The 18,978-nt window shown below is 44.7% G+C and overlaps 1 protein-coding gene and 1 pseudogene across 4 annotated transcripts in view; one reads left to right on the top strand and one right to left on the bottom strand.

Annotated features, from left to right (window-relative positions):
- The first annotated feature begins 4,876 nt into the window (after positions 1-4,876).
- The window catches only part of POMGNT2 (protein O-linked mannose N-acetylglucosaminyltransferase 2 (beta 1,4-)), a 41,674-nt gene continuing 27,572 nt past the window's right edge, over positions 4,877-18,978 (top strand). For 2 of the 4 annotated variants that reach the window (XM_048838707.2, XM_048838703.2), the window contains exons 1-2: positions 4,877-5,183; positions 15,068-15,151. The gene's annotated coding sequence lies outside the window, so the exon portion shown is untranslated. The remainder of the gene's footprint in view (positions 5,184-15,067; positions 15,152-18,978) is intronic. The other 2 variants (XM_048838702.2, XM_048838704.2) reach the window with 1 other exon arrangement.
- On the bottom strand, positions 10,424-10,596 carry LOC125633144 (U1 spliceosomal RNA; annotated as a pseudogene).

Genomic DNA, 18,978 nt, shown 5'->3' with positions numbered 1-18,978 from the left:
GAACTATAACTCACAGAGATGATTAGAAATTTGGTAGATGAGACCTCTTTCAGTTGGTCAATTCACAAGCCAATATTTCATTAAGTTTATAGTTATTTTAGTCATTCTTATAGCTTTTGTGCAAATCTAGGATGAGATTTTTCAGAAGTGCTCAGCGTTGGCCTAACTGTTCCCAGGGAAGTCAATGGTAAAATTCATGTGAACTTCAATGGAAGTAGATTTAGACCCACATTGAGTATTCTTGAAAAATCCCACCCTTGGTGTATATCTCTTTTTACAAAAGATAGCTCTTTGGATCACTAGTTACATAATTTGGAACAAAACACAGATTGGGGGGAGGGAGTGTTAAGCTATTAAATTGATAGTCATTTGGGGGAAATCAAGTTTAGCAGGGGCAAATGTTTCAACAGTTAAAGCATTACATTAATTTATGGAAAGCATGTTTAACAATTTTGTCGCTCTGGGATTATTTAATTATACATACAAACATGAGAATTACTACCGTATCATTAACTGCTGAGCACTACACGGGTGTGGAAATAGGAAGTTCCCATGACAGAGGGCCTGAATGAAGTCAATGGCAAACCATCTATTGACTTCAGTAGAAGCAGAATCAGGCACAGACTTTGTAAGATTGTATGGCTGGTTGTAAGATTGTATCACTGAGGGCTGGTTTAATCATAAAACATACAGAGGTGCCATCTCTCTCTGTTATCCTCATGATTTTAGTGTATTGTTTTAAAAGATGATGATGATCTCAGGATAAGCTTGGACTGTCTTGTGAGTTCTCTCTGTTTAAAATCACCACATGCCCCCATGGGTACCCTCACCCCAATGGCCATCACTTCCTTAGATCCTTTGGTGCTGGAAATGAGCCTGGCTCTAGAAAAGATGGCTACTATCTTCCATTGTCTCCAAAGGGACTGAAGCCAGGCTTTCTTTAATGGAAGTTACTGCCCCCATTTACCGAGTATAGTCCAGGCAGGAGACAGTGAAGGGACAGTGAAATGTGGCCAACAGGTAGGGACTGTGGGGGCAGACAGACTGAGGACCAAGGGAATGTCAGGATAGAGAGATTGGGGAGGGAAGACAAGAAACTGAAGAGGAAAGGAAGGGAGAATGGGGGGAAGAGATGGAGACCATGGGAAGTTGAAGAATGTAGGTGAGCAAAAGACTGGAAGGAACAGAGAGGATGTTAGGGGCATATGAATTGAATGCCTGGGAGGGGGATGAGAATGAGATGGCAGGGAAAGGAGTTATGGGAAAAAAGCTTTGAAGGGAAGTGACTATAATGATGGGGAAAAGATAGGGCAGAGCAGGGAGGTGGTAGTGGTAGAAAGGATAGAATGGCAAATCCACCCACCTAGCGGTGCAGAAAGAGTAATTGGAGTGCCCCTGAAAACACTTGGGGTGAGGCCTTCATTTTTCAACCTTAAATGATCTCACCGCCCCCACCCCCAGGTTCAAAAATCAGGAGACTGGCCAAAAACTCTATTTAAAAACAAACAAACCTCATGAGAGGTGACCATCGTGCTAACTCCAAAAGTTCAAAAATTGAGCCAGACTCCAAAAATCACAATTAAAGAAAAAAAATCTGAATTCCTCCTGCCCGTCCCCAGTGTGTGTGAGACAATTAGTGTTGCCTGTAATTGATTGATTGAATTATGTGCCCCCCCCAATTAATTACGTAACCCCCAAATCGGCCTGTTCCTCCATCTTCACCCATGCTCCTGTGGTTCTTCACAAACATACAACCCAGGCAAGTAGGGGAGACAGGTGCAGCAGGGTCACTTCTTCTGCATCCCGGGCTCGGGTGGGAGACAAGCTCCAGGAGTTCTTCACCCTTTCCCTGGGCTAGTGTTGCTGGGATCAACAGGAGAAGCCGAGAGCTGACTGACCCACTATTCACTTGAGGGGATGGAGGAGTAGGGCTTTGCAGAACTCTTTCTGCTCCCCTCCTGTGAGAAAGCTGTTGGCTATTCCCTCTCCCCCTGCCCCAATGTCCCTGAGGGGAGGGGGAATCTGCCTGCTTCCTGTAGTATCACTGATTGGTGGCTTTTCTGAGGAGGCGGGAAGGTGGGGAATACAACAAAGCAAAGGGGATTTCCACAGGCAGGGATGAAATTCAGGAGAGATCAGGAGCTTCTGGCTTCACGGGGGGACTAGCCTTAGCCTCCAGTACCAACCACACTCATGTAACTCCCCAAGAAATCCTGAGAGTTGGCAACATTGGCATGAGAAGCATCCACAGCTTCCAGTGACTTCTTTTTAAAATAGCAAGGTGTACTGGTGCCTAGGGAAACTGAAAGATGTGATAGTGCTTTTGTTTGTTTATATTTAAAATGCAGCCTCTGATCTTCTTTATGTTACACTGATGGGTTCTTGAAATTCGTGTATTTCCCGAGCCTTGTGCTTGGCTTTAGGAAATCTGCAGAAGCTAGGGCCCATCTGCACAGCTCTCAGCTTAATGGCTTTTGCAGGGTTAATGGAAAATGAGAGCTGGCACTTTCCACTTCTATGCCCTTTCACTCCAGATCCTCTCTTTTTACTTCCATCTACTTTAAAAATGTAATTGGCCCTTAAGCAGTGACAGTTACAACTAATAGTGGTTTCATATTTAAGGAAACAGAAGTGAATGCTAATTTTTGGTTGGTAGGAAGGCAGTGAACCCAAAGCACATTCATCCCTGCTGCATGTTGCTTCCATCTAATCTATCTGTGTAAGATTTTATAAGGTCACCCCTCACCCTGGCATCTAAGTGCTTCTATCCAATGTCCTGAAGGGTAGCCCTGCATTTTGAAGCACTTGAAGGAGAGGAAGGTGATCAGGAACAGTGAACATGGATTCACCAAGGGCAAGTCATGCCTGATCAACCTGATTGCCTTCTATGATGAGATAACTGGCTCTGTGAATATGGGGAAAGCGGTGGATGTGATATACCTTGACTTTAGCAAAGCTTTTGATACGGTCTCCCACAGTATTCTTGCCAGCAAGTTAAAGAAGAATGGATTGGATAAATGGACTATACGGTGGATGGAAAGCTGGCTAGATCGTTGGGCTTAATGGGTAGTGATCAATGGCTCAATATCTAGCTGGCAGCCAGTATCAAGCGGAGTGTCCCAGGGGTCGGTCCTGGGGCCGGTTTTGTTCAACATCTTCATTAATAATCTGGAGGGTGGGATGCATTGCACCCTCAGCAAGTTCGTGGATGATGCTAAATTGGGGGAGAGATAGATATGCTGGAGGGTAGGGGTAGGTCCAGAGTGACCTAAACAAATTGGAGGATTGGTCCAAAAGAATTCTGATGAGGTTCAACAAGGACAAGTGCAGAGTCCTGCACTTAGGACAGAAGAATCCCATGCACTGCTACAGGCTGGGGACCGACTGGCTAAGCTGCAGTTCTGCAGAAAAGGACCTAGGAGTTATAGTGGATGAGAAGCTGGATATGTGTCACAATGTGCCCTTGTTGCCAAGAGGGCTAACGACACACTGGGCTGCATTACTAGGAGCATTGCCAGCAAATGGATGGAAGTGATTATTCCCCTCTATTCAGCACTGGTGAGGCCACATCCGGAGTACTGCATCCAGTTTTGGGCCCCCCACTACAGAAAGGATGTGGCCAAACTGGAGAGAGTCCAGCAGAGGGCAACGAAAATGATTACGGGGCTGAGGCACATGACTTATGAGGAGGGGCTGAGGGAACTGGGCTTATTCAGTCTGCAGAAGAGAAGAGTGTGTGTGCGTGTGTGTGTGGGGGGGTTTGATAGCAGCCTCAACTACCTGAACGGGGGTTCCAAAGGGGATGGAGCTAGGCTGTTCTGAGTGGTGGTAGAAGACAGAACAAGGTCTCAAGTTGCAGTGGGGGAGGTCTAGGCTGGCTATTAGGAAAAACTATTTCACTAGGAGGGTGGTGAAGCACTGAAATGGGTTACCTAGGGAGGTGGTGGAATCTCCATCCTTAGAGGTTTTTAAGGTCTGGCTTGGCAAAATCCTGGCTAGGATGATTTAGTTGGGGTTGGTCCTACTTTGAGCAGGGGATTGGACTAGATGACCTCCTGAGATCTCTTCCAACCCCAATCTTCTATGATTCTACATCCAGACAATAAGCCGGTAAGTCCAAAGTAAGTTTACAGGACCAATCTCACTTCTGTTGTTTGCATATGCACACACACTTATATCTGTTGAGTGAGTCGTAAGAAATTATGGTTCATCCATTTAGAAAGAAGAATATTCCCTAGTGGAATGACTATGTGGAAGCCAATATGGCACGACTAACAAAATAATTATTAGAAAGACAAGGTGAGTAAGGTAATATCTTTTATTGGACTAACTTCTGTGTGTGAAAGAGACAAGCTTTTGAGCTCATAGAGAGCTCTTCTTCAGGGTCTGGGCCAGATCTTCTCGAGACCCTGAGGAAGAGCTCTGGATAAGCGCCAAAGCTTCTCTCTCTTACCCACAGAAGTTGGTCCAATAAAAGATATTACCTCATCCACCTTGTCTTTCTAACAACCTGGGCCCAACACTGAATAAAATAACTACACCGCATTTAATGTTTAAAATAACAAGAAACAGAGGGCAAAGAGTCCTGTGGCACCTTATAGACTAACAGGCGTATTGGAGCATAAGCTTTCTGTTAGTCTGTAAGGTGCCACAGGCCTCTTTGCGGCTTTTACAGAGCCAGACTAACACGCCTACCCCTCTGATAAGAAACAGAAGATTATTCCCCCTCCTCTTCTCCCTACTCCCCTACACACAGAGACACTTCCAGGAAAACCCAAAGTAAAGTAGGACTATATTACAACACTACAATCCCCACAATGCATTTAGGCAGTTCAGGGGCTGCCAGACAGAAAGTGACCATGCAGGCACTGAGCATGAGCAAGCGCTTGTCTGAGAGCGGCGCTGGGCGCTCCGGGACTGGACATAAACAAGAGAGCAAGCGCAGGGCTGGGCGCGCTTGCTGCTGCCCTTTTAAACCCACTTTGCGAGAGCAGCTGGCCGGGCCGGAGGAGCTCGTGCTCGCTGCGGCGCGCGCCTGGGGAGGGGTGAAGTTGTGAGGTTCCACGGGTGGGCGGAGACAGAACGCGGAGACCCTGCGAAGCGGCGGCACGAGGGGGAGGAGCCCAGGCAGGGAGCTGCGGCTGCTGCGGAGTCCTAGGACCAGCCGCGGCGACGGGCGGCAGGTGAGGCGTTGGGCGTGAGACCCGGCCAGCGCGGTGTGCGGCGGGGCACAGACCAGCGGGCGGCGCTTGTTTCAGACCTGGGCTTGTTTTCGAGGGAGCGCAGCGGCCCCGCCGTTCTCTGCTGTGTGGACACGGAGGCATGCTCTGTGTGCTAGGCTGGGACTGGGAAACCAGGATCTCAAATATCGGCCAGGTTTGGGGGGCAGTGTCGGGCTTCGGTTGCTGTTTCTTGCAACTGCAAGGAGCTTCCGAAGTATAGGCAGCGTATATAATTCGCAAAAAGAAAAGGAGGACTTGTGGCACCTTGTGCTCAAATAAATGGGTTAGTCTCTAAGGTGCCACAAGTCCTCCTTTTCTTTTTGCGAATACAGACTAACACGGCTGCTACTCTGAAACCTATATAATTTGAGAGGAAAAATGGAAAGAAATTCGAAAGGGGGGGGGGGGACTGGAAACTTCCCGGGATATGGAGATTAGGTATGGGTGATTTGTCCCCATCTGTACATTGGGAATAATGATACTAGTCATCTTTTAAATTTCAAAGTGCTTTACAGAGAAGCTAAGTGCTATCTAAGAGTTAGGTATTGCTGTTATTCCCTTTCTTATCACTGTCACATATGTCTGTCACAACTTAGTGCTTTCCCTCTTGAAAGCACTTTAAAACTGGGACAAATTTTCAGAATTCAAGCACTGCTCCTGAGCTGGTCATGAGGCAGGAGAAGTTGATTACATTATGATACCAAACCATTGCTTAGTTCCCTATTGCAATGTTTATGTCCTAAAAATTTAAGTCCCTTGCCCCGCAATGGTGCCACGCCTTTAAGCCGATCCACATGGACAGCTCTCTGTGTCTGTTCATAGGGCCATTAATTTTGAGATTTTTTTTAAACTTTGGGGGGTAGTGGAAGAAAGCCAGCACTGAACAGAGCAAGGCCCAGTCCTTGAACCACTAGTGCCTCCTTAAACCTTTCTCCTTTGACTCCCTGGATGAAAGGTTGGTATTAAACAAAAATGACATTGAGGGTTGTTTGTAAAGCTGGTTGGGAATATTTCAGTGAAATGTCCCCCTCTCCCCCATTAAAATAGGTCACTCAATGAAGTGTTTGTTGGGAAAGTTTTCAGGTCTTGGATGGAATTCCTAGGGTGTGGGTAAGAGACCTGATTAGCCAACAGCATTAGGGTTACAGCACTCATAGGGGATGTGGAAGGCTCCAAGTTCAGGTCCCAAGTTCAAGTCCCACATCCTCAGCAAGTGCCCTAACCATCAGTCACACTCTCTTTATATAAGTAACTATATAGGCACTGAGGTAGAAAGAGACTGACTCTGCAGACTGGTGATTAGGGAAGTTGCCTGGGATTTCAGAGACCCAGGTTAAAGTCTCTGCTCTATCGGAATTGGAGTTAAGTACCTAGGTGCTTTAGAAAATTCCATTAGATGCCTATCTGTGTCTTTAGGTGTCTAAATATCTTTGTAAATCAGGCCCTTCATGGTTATGGAGGCTGAATTATCCCATCACTTTAGTGGGGTGGCTTTCTGTATCACAGGTGATGTATGATGACTAAACATTATGGCAAAGTTCGTATTGCTGCTGCCTCTTGTGTACCTGTTTGTTTGATAATCCTGGAGAATCAAATCCAGGGTTATCTGTCTGGTACCTTACATGAACACTAAATTCACTACCTTCTCCCCCCACTTCAGTTAACACACACTACTCCACTCGTATTTACATTGTTCTATTAATATATAATGGCTGCCATTAAAAAGGCAGCAATTGCCAAAAGACAAAATACACATTTGTTATCTAGTTTCGTACACTGCTGCCCGTAACTGCAGTATCTGAGCATCTGATAATAGCAAGGGATAATGTTAGAATATTAAATACCACAGTGAGATTACTATTGACAACATAATGTACAGTAGTTGGCATTTATCTATTAGTAAAGTGATGGGAGAGAACATTTAGATATGTGCTCTAATTTTAAGATTGCAGGATGCTATTTTACATTTCTACCCGATCTTGGTATGTTTGGAAATCAGGGTTTCAACCTGTGCCCATTGAAGTCACTGGTAAAGCTCCCATTGACTTCAGTGGTGCAAAAGTGCAATACCCCCCAACCAACACACTAGCAATTGACCTGGGAGACTGCAGAGCTAAAAGCGTGAGCTGCTACAGTTGCACTGTAGAGTCAGGGCTCTCTAGCAGGGGCTGAAATAGCTCAGTTTCTCTGTGGATCAAGCATTGTGGGGACCTGTAACATGCACTCACCAGTGAGTTACACAAGATTAGCTCCAAACTGTAAACACTTATGTACATGCCTAGGCTGGTGTGAGTAGTGTCGTTGATGTCAATGGGGCTACTCTTATGCTTCAAGTTAAACATATTGTTTGCAAGATTTCTTAGTATCCTCGCCATCATTTTCATTGGCATACAGTAGCAATATTTTTTGTATGTCGGAAACCAGCCTCATTATTTATTGCTGCAAAAGCAAATCTGATGGGTTTATACCTTCAGGGTGGCAGTTCTACTTGGATACCCCAGTGCTTGCTTTAATTAGCCATCATTGGGGCCAGAGTTCAACCTCCAATACTTGTAAAGTATGCCATGGACATACAATCTAGTTTCCTGTTTAATGTTTCGGGACTAATTATCTACAGTCATTCGCTGTTAAATAACAGTACTAAATGAGTTGGGTAACGAAATCGAAGTGTTTTTTCCAATTAAATTGTCTGACCTGTCAACTCACTTTTGACCTTGAGTTTCTTGTGATTCTATTGGCCCAGCTGCGAATTAGATTGTAGCAGGCTGCGCCCCCTACGCCCTCCACCCCCCCATTTGCAACCCCCACCAATATGAAACTATTGGGTTTTTTTTTAAGCTTTCTGAAACAGTTATGCTGGTTGATGTAGCCAGGGCATACATTTGTTCTCAGTGGCAGCAAACTAGACTCAGCATTTTCACAAATATTTATAACAAAGTTATGCCCTAGCCACACCAACCAACCTAAGTGTTTGCAGAAACTGCTTTTAAAACCCATGGGGCAGATCCTCAGCTGCTGTAAAATGTCGTAGCTCCATTGACTTCAATGGTTGTATCTAAAATGGTTTCCTAACATGAGGCATGTGAGTGTTTTTGGAGCCTAAATCTGTTTCAAAATCAGATGCTACAGGTGAGCTGAACTTCATAGAAAACATAAAAATTGCTCATCAGACAGAGTGGATACCACTGAGAGTGGATAAACACCAGAGCCTTGAAATCAGCGTGGGTGAGCTTACACCTGGAGTTTTCAAAGCGAGTTATTAGACAGTGCACAATCCTGTGTCAGACTGGCTTCACTTTCATAATTACTCTCTGAGTAGTACTGAATAGTCACTGCCACAGACATCAGGGTCTATTCTGTGATGTTTTTGGAGGATTTCTTCAATAGTTTCTCCATCAGCCCTGTTTAAATGAACCATTCTACTTTCATAGTGATACCTGCTGGTGCTTCTCTAGCTCAGAATCTTGTCCCTTTTTTTTTTGACTACACTAAAGATATATTGGGCAGAAATCATGTAACAGAGAAGTCACAAAATAACTATCAGAATCTTGTCTAAGCCCCGATCCCACAAAGACACATACACATGCTTAGCTTTTAGCATGAGTAATTCTGTTGAGTCCAGTGGCAATACTCACATGCATTAAGCATGTGTGTGTTTTTACAGGATTAGGGCATTAACAGGGATGTTGTGAAATGAAAGGTGGAAGGTATAACTCTGTCCTTGCATCTGCATATTGTAGGAATCTCATTTATAGGTACTGTTACATAAGAAAAGCTTTGATATCACTTACAGACAACAGGTAGGCTAATGATACATTTTTGTCCTAGTTATTAAATTCAATAGCTTTTAACAGTTTTAGGTCAAACTCTTAATTTATTTGAAGAATGTCTTGTATTTATATGTTCTTTCTACAGGGAAAAAGAGCAGTGGAAAGTTTCCCATTTCACTTCATTAATGAGACTTAGTTTTAAATTTGACCAAGGATTTAATTTTTGGGCCAAACCAAGATTTTTCTAACCTGAAAGCTCTAGATTAATGTTGCCACAATTATTGTTAAAATTCCAGTGGAAACAGTTGATTTTAAACATGTTAACATTTATCTGCATTGTTTGAAACCCTATAAATGCAACATGAAGCATCCCAAAGTGAAACGGACTTCATTGATTTGTTCTACAAAGGAAATGGATGCAATGAAGAGAGAAAAAAACTAATAAGCAAATTGGATTTTAAAATTCTTTCACTTTCAATCACCAAAGGTTGTTACAACAGTACAGAATTCTATCTGTTTATAATACATGATTTTTAAATTGACAGTATTCCTTTAATATGTATCTTCCGTGATCTGGAGGGACCACTGAGTATTTTAGCCTCTGGCCAGATTCTCCTTGATCTATACTAGATGCAGGAAGAGTTTGGCAGCAAATGCATCTTTAAGCCACCTTTGATCTTTTTACTTTCTCATTTCCCAGGTGTAAATTAGAGCAGTCTCAGAGCTGCTCTAATCTGTGCTTTGCTGCAGCATCCCCCGACAGTCCATTCCACATCTGAGAATAGCCAGAGATGGTTCTAGCCACACCCCACTATCTACACCAGAGAGAGTAAGGCGGGGGAGCAGAGGGAGGGCACAGGGCTATCTGAGGACTTTCTTTAAAATTAAGGCTAGTTCCCATAACCTGTTTGTGCTGCGTTTACAGGCCCTTTATGTTGCCAGAGTGGCATAAATGGGCCACATGGAACACAGAACTTGGGACCATTCAGTCTTCCGCCTCTGAGCCTGCTGCTAAGGGTGCCAATTGTGATAGGGCACTCTGGGGATTGGACCTTGACAGTCAGCTCATTTCACATACTAAAAGACTCTTTGAATTACTAATCTCGGGAGTCATCCCATCCATTCTCTCTCTCCTCTTAAAGAAGCCTGTTCTCTCACATGAATGCAATGCAGTACTTCACAGGAGAGACCTTTTTATCTCCCTCTTTACTTGTGAAATGGGTGCACTTTACTTAACAGCAGTAGCAGCCTTTACAACTGAAGGAACACTTTAGAAAAAGAAGAAAATAGCTATCTATTTATAATGCATAGACATGCTCAAGCCAGATGCTGAAAATTCCGTGGGAGATTTGCTGTTGACTTGCATGGTTCAGGTTCTAAGTTTTGGAGTGAAATTTGTACATTTTGTGACAGGGTCAGGCCAGATGGCTACAGGAGAGTGTTTTTTGAGCATGAATGCAGTCCCCCACTACCACAAATTATACAGTCAAGTTTCCCGCATTTGGGGAAATCGCAGGGGTCAACACACCTGCAGTGCAATGGTTGAGCCTCACCCTGGGAAAACCACCTTCATGATCATGGTGTCTCCCCTGCCAGGTAAGAGTGTTAGAAGGCAGATATATTAGTCCCAGATTAAGCAGGTCCATTTTCCCTGGGTAAGGTAACGGGGCAGTTCCAGAACAAGAAGGAACTTGCTGGAACAAATGCAGGCAGGCTAATTAGGACATCTGGAGCCAATTAAGAAGCTGCTAGAATCAATTAGGGGAGGCTGGCTAATCAGGGCACCTGAGTTTAAAAAGGACCTCATTTCAGTTTGTGGCATGCATGTGAGGAGCTTGGAGCAAGAAGCACTATGAGTTGAGAATGAGAAGGCATACTGCTGGAGAACTGAGTAGTACAAGCATTATCAGGTACCAGGAGGAAGATCCTGTGGTGAGGATAAAGAAGGTGTTGGAGGAGGCCATGGGGAAGTAGCCCAGGGAGTTGCTGTCGCACAGATGTTCCAGGAGGTACTCCAGACAACTGCAGTCCACAGGGCCCTGGGCTGAAACCTGGAGTAGAGGGTGGGCCCGGGTTCCCCCCAAACCTCCCAACTCCTGGTCAGACACAGGAGGAGTTGACCTGGACTGTGGGTTCCACCAGAGGGGAAGGTCTCTGGGCTGTTCCCTGACCCACATGGTGGATCAGCAGAGGTTGCGGGGATTGTTGTTCTTCCTTTTTCCAATGCTGGCCAGTGATGAGGTTAGCTGAGTGAACGGCAGGTTTGAGCCACTAGCAAAAGTGTCCAAATTGAGGGCTGCTGTGAATCTCTGAGGCAAGCAAATCTGCCAATAAGGGCAGGACCCACCAAGGCAGAGGAGGAACTTTGTCACAATTTGTATGTAGGTAATAAACCTCCCCCCACCTCAAAACTGTATTTATTTCATAGTCAGTGTTGCTTTCAAAAGCCTTCTTAGAACTTTAAAGTGCAGTTCTGTTCTGAAAAGTGATTGCTAAAATGGTACCACCTTATTCATCGGTTCTGCTCGCTGTGTGTAGTCGACGATATCTGTTTGCTTTCGTGAATAAAATACTCTTTACTCCTATTAGCCTTGCAGAGCCAACACAACTGAGGGTGGTAGCTGGATTCTGTTCCTCCTTTCGCACCATCAACAGAATTGTTAGCGAAGCTCCAGTCAGTTTTATCTGGGTGCAGCCATGGAAGGCAACAGGGTTACATTAATCTTGCTGTTGATGTGAGATTTTGGCACTGCTCAGGCTATGATTTTAGTGCACTTTTTTTTTTTTAAGTAAATTTCACAGCAGAGGTTCAGGGGGAAAAAAAAACTCAGGAGCAGTTTTTTTTTGTGGGTGGGGCAGGGGGGAAGGTTCACCGTGAGATCACTCCACAGCAGCAGCTCCAGTTTGTGCAGGGCTGGTACCAGCTCCCCACTCTTGGCATTACATTTAGTGCACACATGGTCGCAGTGCCACTGAGGTTTGGCGAGTCTGCCCCCCAGCTTCATCTATGAAGGGTGGATAGGGCAGACCTAAGTGGCCTTGGAACCACATATGCCAAGTCACAGTGCCTGGAGCAGGGTGCCGGGACCAACCTCACGGGAGAAGAGCCGCTACTGCGGGTTGAGCACAGGGTGGATTTATCATGGACTTTATTCAAATACGAGTACATGATTACCATGAACACTGTGACATCTGTGCCAAAATTGTAGCCTGAGTCATGGCCAATGTAGCATTAACCTGTTACAGAAGCCTGCGTTGCTGTTGACACAGCAATGTGTTGCAGTCCTTCTGAATTGCTGTTGGAGCCTGCTGGCGATATTCGTATGGAAAATAGTGGCAGCTTTAATACAATGCATGTGTACGAACATATCCAGAACCGCAGAGCTACCTCTGGACCTGACACCTCAGGCCTGCACACTGCAATGAGTTCTGTGTGGTTGGCCCCAGCACATGCATGGATCCCTAATGATAGGCCCTGATGGCACTCCATGTGGGTGCAGGAGTCTGGCTGCTCAGAGCTGGCTGTAGAGCTGTGGTCAAGAGCAGTAAGAAACCTGTGGCTAGGTGGGATAAAGCTAACATCCCGTTGTTGCTAGCGTCTCTTAAGTAGTGTGGCGATTTTCTTTATGTAACTTCCTTTTCTTGGGATAGCAGGAGGAAATGCACCTAGTCATTAAGAGGTACAGATTGTGTTGGTGGGGGAGGAGCAGAAGTTAGCATGAGTCTCTCTTATTCTATCATGGATCAGGTAAAGAGGAAAACAAAGTGATTCTGATTTAATTTTTTTTCCTCTGCAAAAATTTTGAAAATGGGATGGACACCACCCAGTGCCCTCTGGCAGAATTTGCAGATGTCACTTTCACTCTTTGATTTATTGTCTGTCAGGCTGTATTGTATGTTCAAGTAATTTTTTTCATTTGTAACCGCTTTTGACAACTCTGAACTGATCCCGATCTGATATCGGGGCAGTCGGCCTTAAAAACATACTTTTATTTACAGGATTTTATTGGTGGTGCTTGAAATTGGGTGCTCAAAGTAGCCTTTTTCTTGTTTTAAGATGGTGAGCAGGTGTGTTGTTCTTGTATGCAGCAGGTAGAATTGCTAAAATTTAAGAATAAGGATGCTCTTATGGTTAAGGAACTGGAGTGGTGCTTAGAAGACCTGGGTTCAATTCCTGGCTCTGTCACAAACTTACTTTTTTGATCTTGGGCAAGTCACTTAATATTTCTGTGCCTTAGTTCTCCATTTCAAAAATGGTTACAATAATACTCCCTTTGTCTATTTAGATTGTAAAGCTGGCAAAAAAAGAGAGGGGGGAAAAAGACCTTGCAGAAAGGGAGCCTCAAGGTGCTACTATAATACAGATTCTAAAGAATAGTTGTAATACCAATTCATAAAACAGGATTATATGTACAAAAGTGATTGGCCCCTTAGATATTCTTCTTGCTAGCTTAATAACCAAATAATTAAAGCAAGTTTTGTAGCTATGCAGAAATATATAGTATAAGTCTTAATGCATTCACAAAGCTAAGGCTGTGCTTTGTAAACCTGAAGAAGCTAAACATGCTGCAGACAAGTTAATTTTTTTTCGTTGGATGTTTTCTGCGCCATAAACTGAAGTTTTATGTAGCAATTATGCCACAATAACTAGATAAATTCCAAAACCTATTACTGTTCTTTGTCTTTTATTGATGAGGTCAACAAGGAAGTAATTATGTTTAAACTTTAATGCTTTTTGCTTTATATAACTCTTGGTAGAGAGTATAATAAGCTTATGTGTTGAGGTGGCGGATGGGGGCACAAATTGAGATGGGCCTGAGTTGCAAATTCAGATCCAGGCTCAAGTCCAGATTTTAAACTCTTTCATGCCTGAACCTCTAACATTTGGTTGTGCAGATCAAGTCTGGGCCTATCGCTTGTTCGATCTTAAACCGTTTTTATGATATTGGAGGCAGGAGGGCCAAAGTCTGACTTGTAATGCAAAGCTGGGAACAACCTTAATTATGAACTCACTACTACCACTCTAGAATGTATCGTGCAAAAGAAAAATTCAAGTTATAGGTGCTCTTTATTCATATTAAAGAAGCTATTGTTTATATTCTGGTGATTTCAGATGATACAAATGTACTTTATGAATGATTGTGAGCTGCCTGCATATTTTGGAAGCAAACTGGTCCTTTCTTAGGTGAATGAAGAGAGCTTCTCTGTGGTTCCTTGGGTATTGGCTACCATCAGAGTCAAGATATTAGACTTGATGGATCATTGTTCTAAGGAAAATACAGAGTCACATACTTCCCTCTGCCCCTAAACTCATGTCAGCAGGGATGGCACAGCTGCAAGGTCCTTGCTGGTCCCAAAAACTGGGGAAACGTTCTGTTGAGGCTTTGTGGATGCAAATGAAGATATCCAGAGGCAGCCACTGTTTTGGGGACTGCCCCTCTAGAAATCCATAGGGATTATGGGTGTAAAATAATGGTGAGGGAGGGCTGGAGTCCATTCAGGTATAGGCCTGGGCTCCAGGACCACACTACCTTTGGGGCTGAGGAAGACAAGAACCATCATAAAGGCATAAGGTCTCTTGGTAGATGGTGTTGGCTTGTGCTGGACTGAGAGCATGGCCCCTTTTCCTGTTTTGGTTGGGTGCAAAAACTAGCACCTTCAGCAAATGATTTGAAGGAAGTTCTATGAATGTGACCTTGCCATGTTTCCTGTCTGCTACTTGTGTATTTTCCCTGGAGGAAGGTCAAGTTGGCTTTCAGTTCATAAATAGATCAATAAATTAAATCTTGCCAGAGCTAGGAAGCTAGGGCAAGATCGCATATTGCCTATCCAGGCACGGGAGGCAATGCTATTTGGGAGGCATAGAATCCCATAGGAACAAGGCCAGCAAAGGAATGAGGCGGGATAAAGATGCAGTCCACTGTAACGCTATCTGGGAAGGGCAGGTTCTGGCATGAGCTCTCCATATGCAGACTCCACTTAACAGGCCACAGTATCTGTTGCAGCTGAGATGATTTTAAACATCTAGTGGTAGAGGGTGATCACTACCTTGACACGTTACCTTCTTTATTATAGGTAGTGGCATGTGCTGGAGGGATCTGCAGTGTGATTGACATTCTGTGGTGCTTCCTCTTGATTTTCTTCATGACAGGAGAGGAGGTGAGTGGGTGGAGGTTACTTGAGATGTCTGGTTGGAGGCAGAACATGATTTATTAGCGTTCATTTAGCTGAATGGATACACAGCATATATATTTTTTAGAAATTTGTGAAATAGGGTACTGTTGTATTTTATTGGCCACTAGCAATCACCTCTGTTGGCATAAAATCTTGGCACGTTGATACCTACATGAAGTTTATAATGTGTGTCCTATTTATAGTGTATTTACTATATAGCTAGCATGTCTAGTACAGATTTACTAAGACAGACAGGTATAAAGTTAATGTAGGATTTAACTCTGGACACCATGTGTTCTGTAGACATACTGGATCAAATTTATAGAATCACATGGATTTAATCTGGTCTGTTCTTTCTATATCACATTTAATAATGACCACTCATTTCACAGAGTATCTATAGCTTGGATTTTTCTTCTGCATTAGTACGGTATTTCTAAGTTGTGTGTCTTTTTGTTATGTGCATCTTCCCATTTCTGTTCCCCAGAATTGATGATGGTGTTCTGCAATTAGACTGTCAAAAATAAATAAATAAAAAGGTAGATGCTGATTCCTTCAGTCATGATGCTGTGAAACCTACTTCTTGATTTCTCCACAGTGTAGCAGCAAAGGGGGCTAGTATGGCAGTGCTGTACTTCATCACATTAAGGATGAAAAATTGTGTCCTAGACAGTTTACAGACATGTAAAAACACACATTCATGTCCTGAAGAATTTATGGTTTAAAGCACTGATCCAGAAAAGCATTTAATTTTGTACTTAATTTTAAACACAAGTGTAGCCCCATTGACATTGAATGGGACAACTCACATATGTAAAATTAAGCACATGTGTAAGTGCTTTGCTGGATCAGGGCCTGAGTGGTCAAAGGGAAGAGGAGAGGCATGCAAACCAATACTTTAGCAACAGGCTAGAATAGCATCTGCAGAGTGAGGGTGTGTTGGGAGTAAGGACCGGCAGCTAGTGTGCTTACCTGCTAGCTTAACCCGCAGGCAGTCTAACAAGCACAGCTGGGCTCCATTTGAACTACCTGATTGGCTGAGAGGAGTAGCAGACCTGCTCTTAAGATCAGCAGCACAGTACTGGCTGCTCAAAGTATTTGCCTACATCTATGATAGTTCCCGCCCCTGCTTGTTCCCAGCCCAGCTGTGCTCCTGTCTTGGTCCTGGTCCCAGTCCCACTCCAGCCTTGCCTCACTCCAGGTGACCTCCGCTCTGATTCCTGACTTTGGCTCCAGGATCTGGTGTCTGACTCTCTGGTTCTGACCCTGAGCTCTGACTCCGGGTGTGACTCTTGGTTCTGGCACCTGGCTACTGACTCCGGCTCTGACCGGTAGGCCTGAACACCCATGTCCCTATCCCTAACAGTTTACGCAACCTGCCAACAAAAATCCATCAGGAGAAAAGGAGTCCTGTTCTCTGCCATCCCAGGTTCCACCAAAACAAACCTCTCTGTCAGATAGTGTGTGCTGTACAGAACTTGCAGGGTCACGTTGCTGCCCTGAAGCTCCAACGCCGAACCAAAGAGTCCACTGCCAGATAAGTTCAACGGTGACCATGGCAAATTTTGTGGAGTCCTGCATCAGGGTCGGCTTCTGTTTCTCTTGCAACCACAAGCATTCCCCTCCAACCAAACCCAACTAGGAAGGACTTACCATCATCTTGCTGACTGGGAAGGCCCTGGTCAAGGCTCCCTGCTGGAGAAATCTAACCTGCTCCTGAGCCTGTTTGAAAACTTTGTGCAACTCTGGTGATAATCTTTGACCTGGACTGCACATACATAACAGAGGCTGTGCTTGAAGCATCATGGCAGGGGCACTCCTATCCATTGCCAAATTCACTGCAGAGTTTCTACATCTGGTAGCAGACACTGGGTGGAAGGAGGCTGCGCAGCATTATGACTTCTGGCTCGGACTCAATGAAGCAATCAAAGACTAGCTGGTGCAGGGGGTGTCTCAGCCTGGCCTGGATGATCTAATTGAACTGATCAATAACTGTCTGACGGAAACAACAAGAAGTCCTTGTGGCACCTTAGAGACTAATGAATTTATTTGGGCATAAGCTTTCGTGGGCTAGAACCCACTTCATCAGATGCCTGGAGTGGAAAATACAGGAGTAGGTATAAATACATGAAAAGATGTGAATTGCCTTACCAAGTGTGAGGTCAGTCTAACGAGACAATTCAATTGACAGCAGGATACCAAGGGAGGAAAAATAATTTTTGAAGTGGTAATGAGAGTGGCCCATTTCAGACAGTTGACAAAAAGGTGTGGGTAACAGTAGGGGGAAATTAGGTTTAGGTTTTATAATGACCCAACCATTCCCAGTCTTTATTCAGGCCTAATCTGTTGGTGTCCAGTTTGCAAATTAATTCCAGTTCTGCAGTTTCACATTGGAGTCTGTTTTTGAGGATTTGTTGTTGTTGTTGTTGTTGAAGAATTGCCACTTTCAGGTCTGTTGTTGAGTGACCAGGGAGATTGAAGTGTTCCGCTGAGAGCGAAACTTAGCCTCCTGTGCCTTGCTGGTTTCTTAGATCCCAGCTCACCAACTGCTGGCTTTGCCCCCTAGACGGAGCCCATGTAAATCAGCCCTGGCTTTCTGATGCTGAGAAAAATTGATGCCGAAGGGCAGATTTATGCCTGTACTGTGGAGAACCTGGACACTTTGCATCAAGCTGTCTTGCAATGGCTTGACCTGTGTCTCGGCTGGGAAAACATCAAGTCCCAGGCCCATTAGAGGGGACCGGGCTGGGTTGGTATCCTTCTAACAGCAGGATCCAATTGTGAGATGTGTTTGCTGGTACTCTGGCGATGGTTACCCAGAACCTAACACATCTCTGACTTTCCCTTCGACACCCCACATGTCTCAGGTCCACCTGGAAGCGCTGGTGGTTTTGGGTGCCTCCACTAATTTCATGGACTTGGAGTTTGTGCAAGTGCACATGATTGCCATCCAGCGAAAAAGCTCTCTAGACTTGGTGGACATTGTTGATGGGTCACTTCTCTTGTTGGGCCCCACCAGACTGCCCCCCTTGGAGGTCACCGTCCTCCAGGGTCATCAAAACACCCTCCGGTTTGGGCTCATCCAAGCCCAATCCTCTCTGGTTATCCTCAGTGTAGGCTAGCTGGCTTGCTAGTCGCAGTTTGCATGTCCGTTGGCAGGCACACACAGTACACTTCAACTCCCTGCACTGTGGGCAATCTCGTCTCCCAAAGCCCAGCCATGGGCCAAAAGTCCGCTGCAGTTTAGTCTGCCTCCTCAGAGAATGCGAGTCTGAGGCTGTTAGGTCGCAGGGAATCTCAGAATCCCCTGTGTCACCTCCTACTACTTCTGTGATACCTGCTAAATACCAAGGATTTGTGGATATGCTCAATAAGAAGAATGCAGATGACCTTCAGCCGGGAGCCAAGATCCATTTTGGTGGCATCTACTCCCTCTCTGAGTATAGGCGCTCTAGAACTACCTTCAAGAGAACCTTCAGAAGCATTTCATCCATCAGATCTCTGTGGCTCTGTGTGGATTACAGGGTGTTAAACAAGGTTACCATCCAGAACCAGTATTGCCTACCCCTTATCAGCAAACTGTTTGAACTACTTCACTCTGCCAACCTCTTCATGAAGTTAGACCTCCCTAAAGTTTATAATCTGGTGTAGATTAGGAAAGTGGAAGACTGCCTTCTGTACCCAATATGGACATTTCTAATATCTGTTACCTCAGTTTCCCTAGAAACCAACCCAGGGTTACACTTATATTGTTTTTATTAAATGCCTCTGTTGGATCAAACAGAAAAGGGATGGGGCTTATTCATGCACGC

This window comes from Caretta caretta, chromosome 2 (assembly GCF_965140235.1).
Source record: "Caretta caretta isolate rCarCar2 chromosome 2, rCarCar1.hap1, whole genome shotgun sequence".
NCBI lineage: Eukaryota > Metazoa > Chordata > Testudines > Cheloniidae > Caretta > Caretta caretta.
The sequence above is the reverse complement of the archived record's forward strand: the minus strand, read 5'-3'. Positions and strand labels throughout refer to the sequence as shown.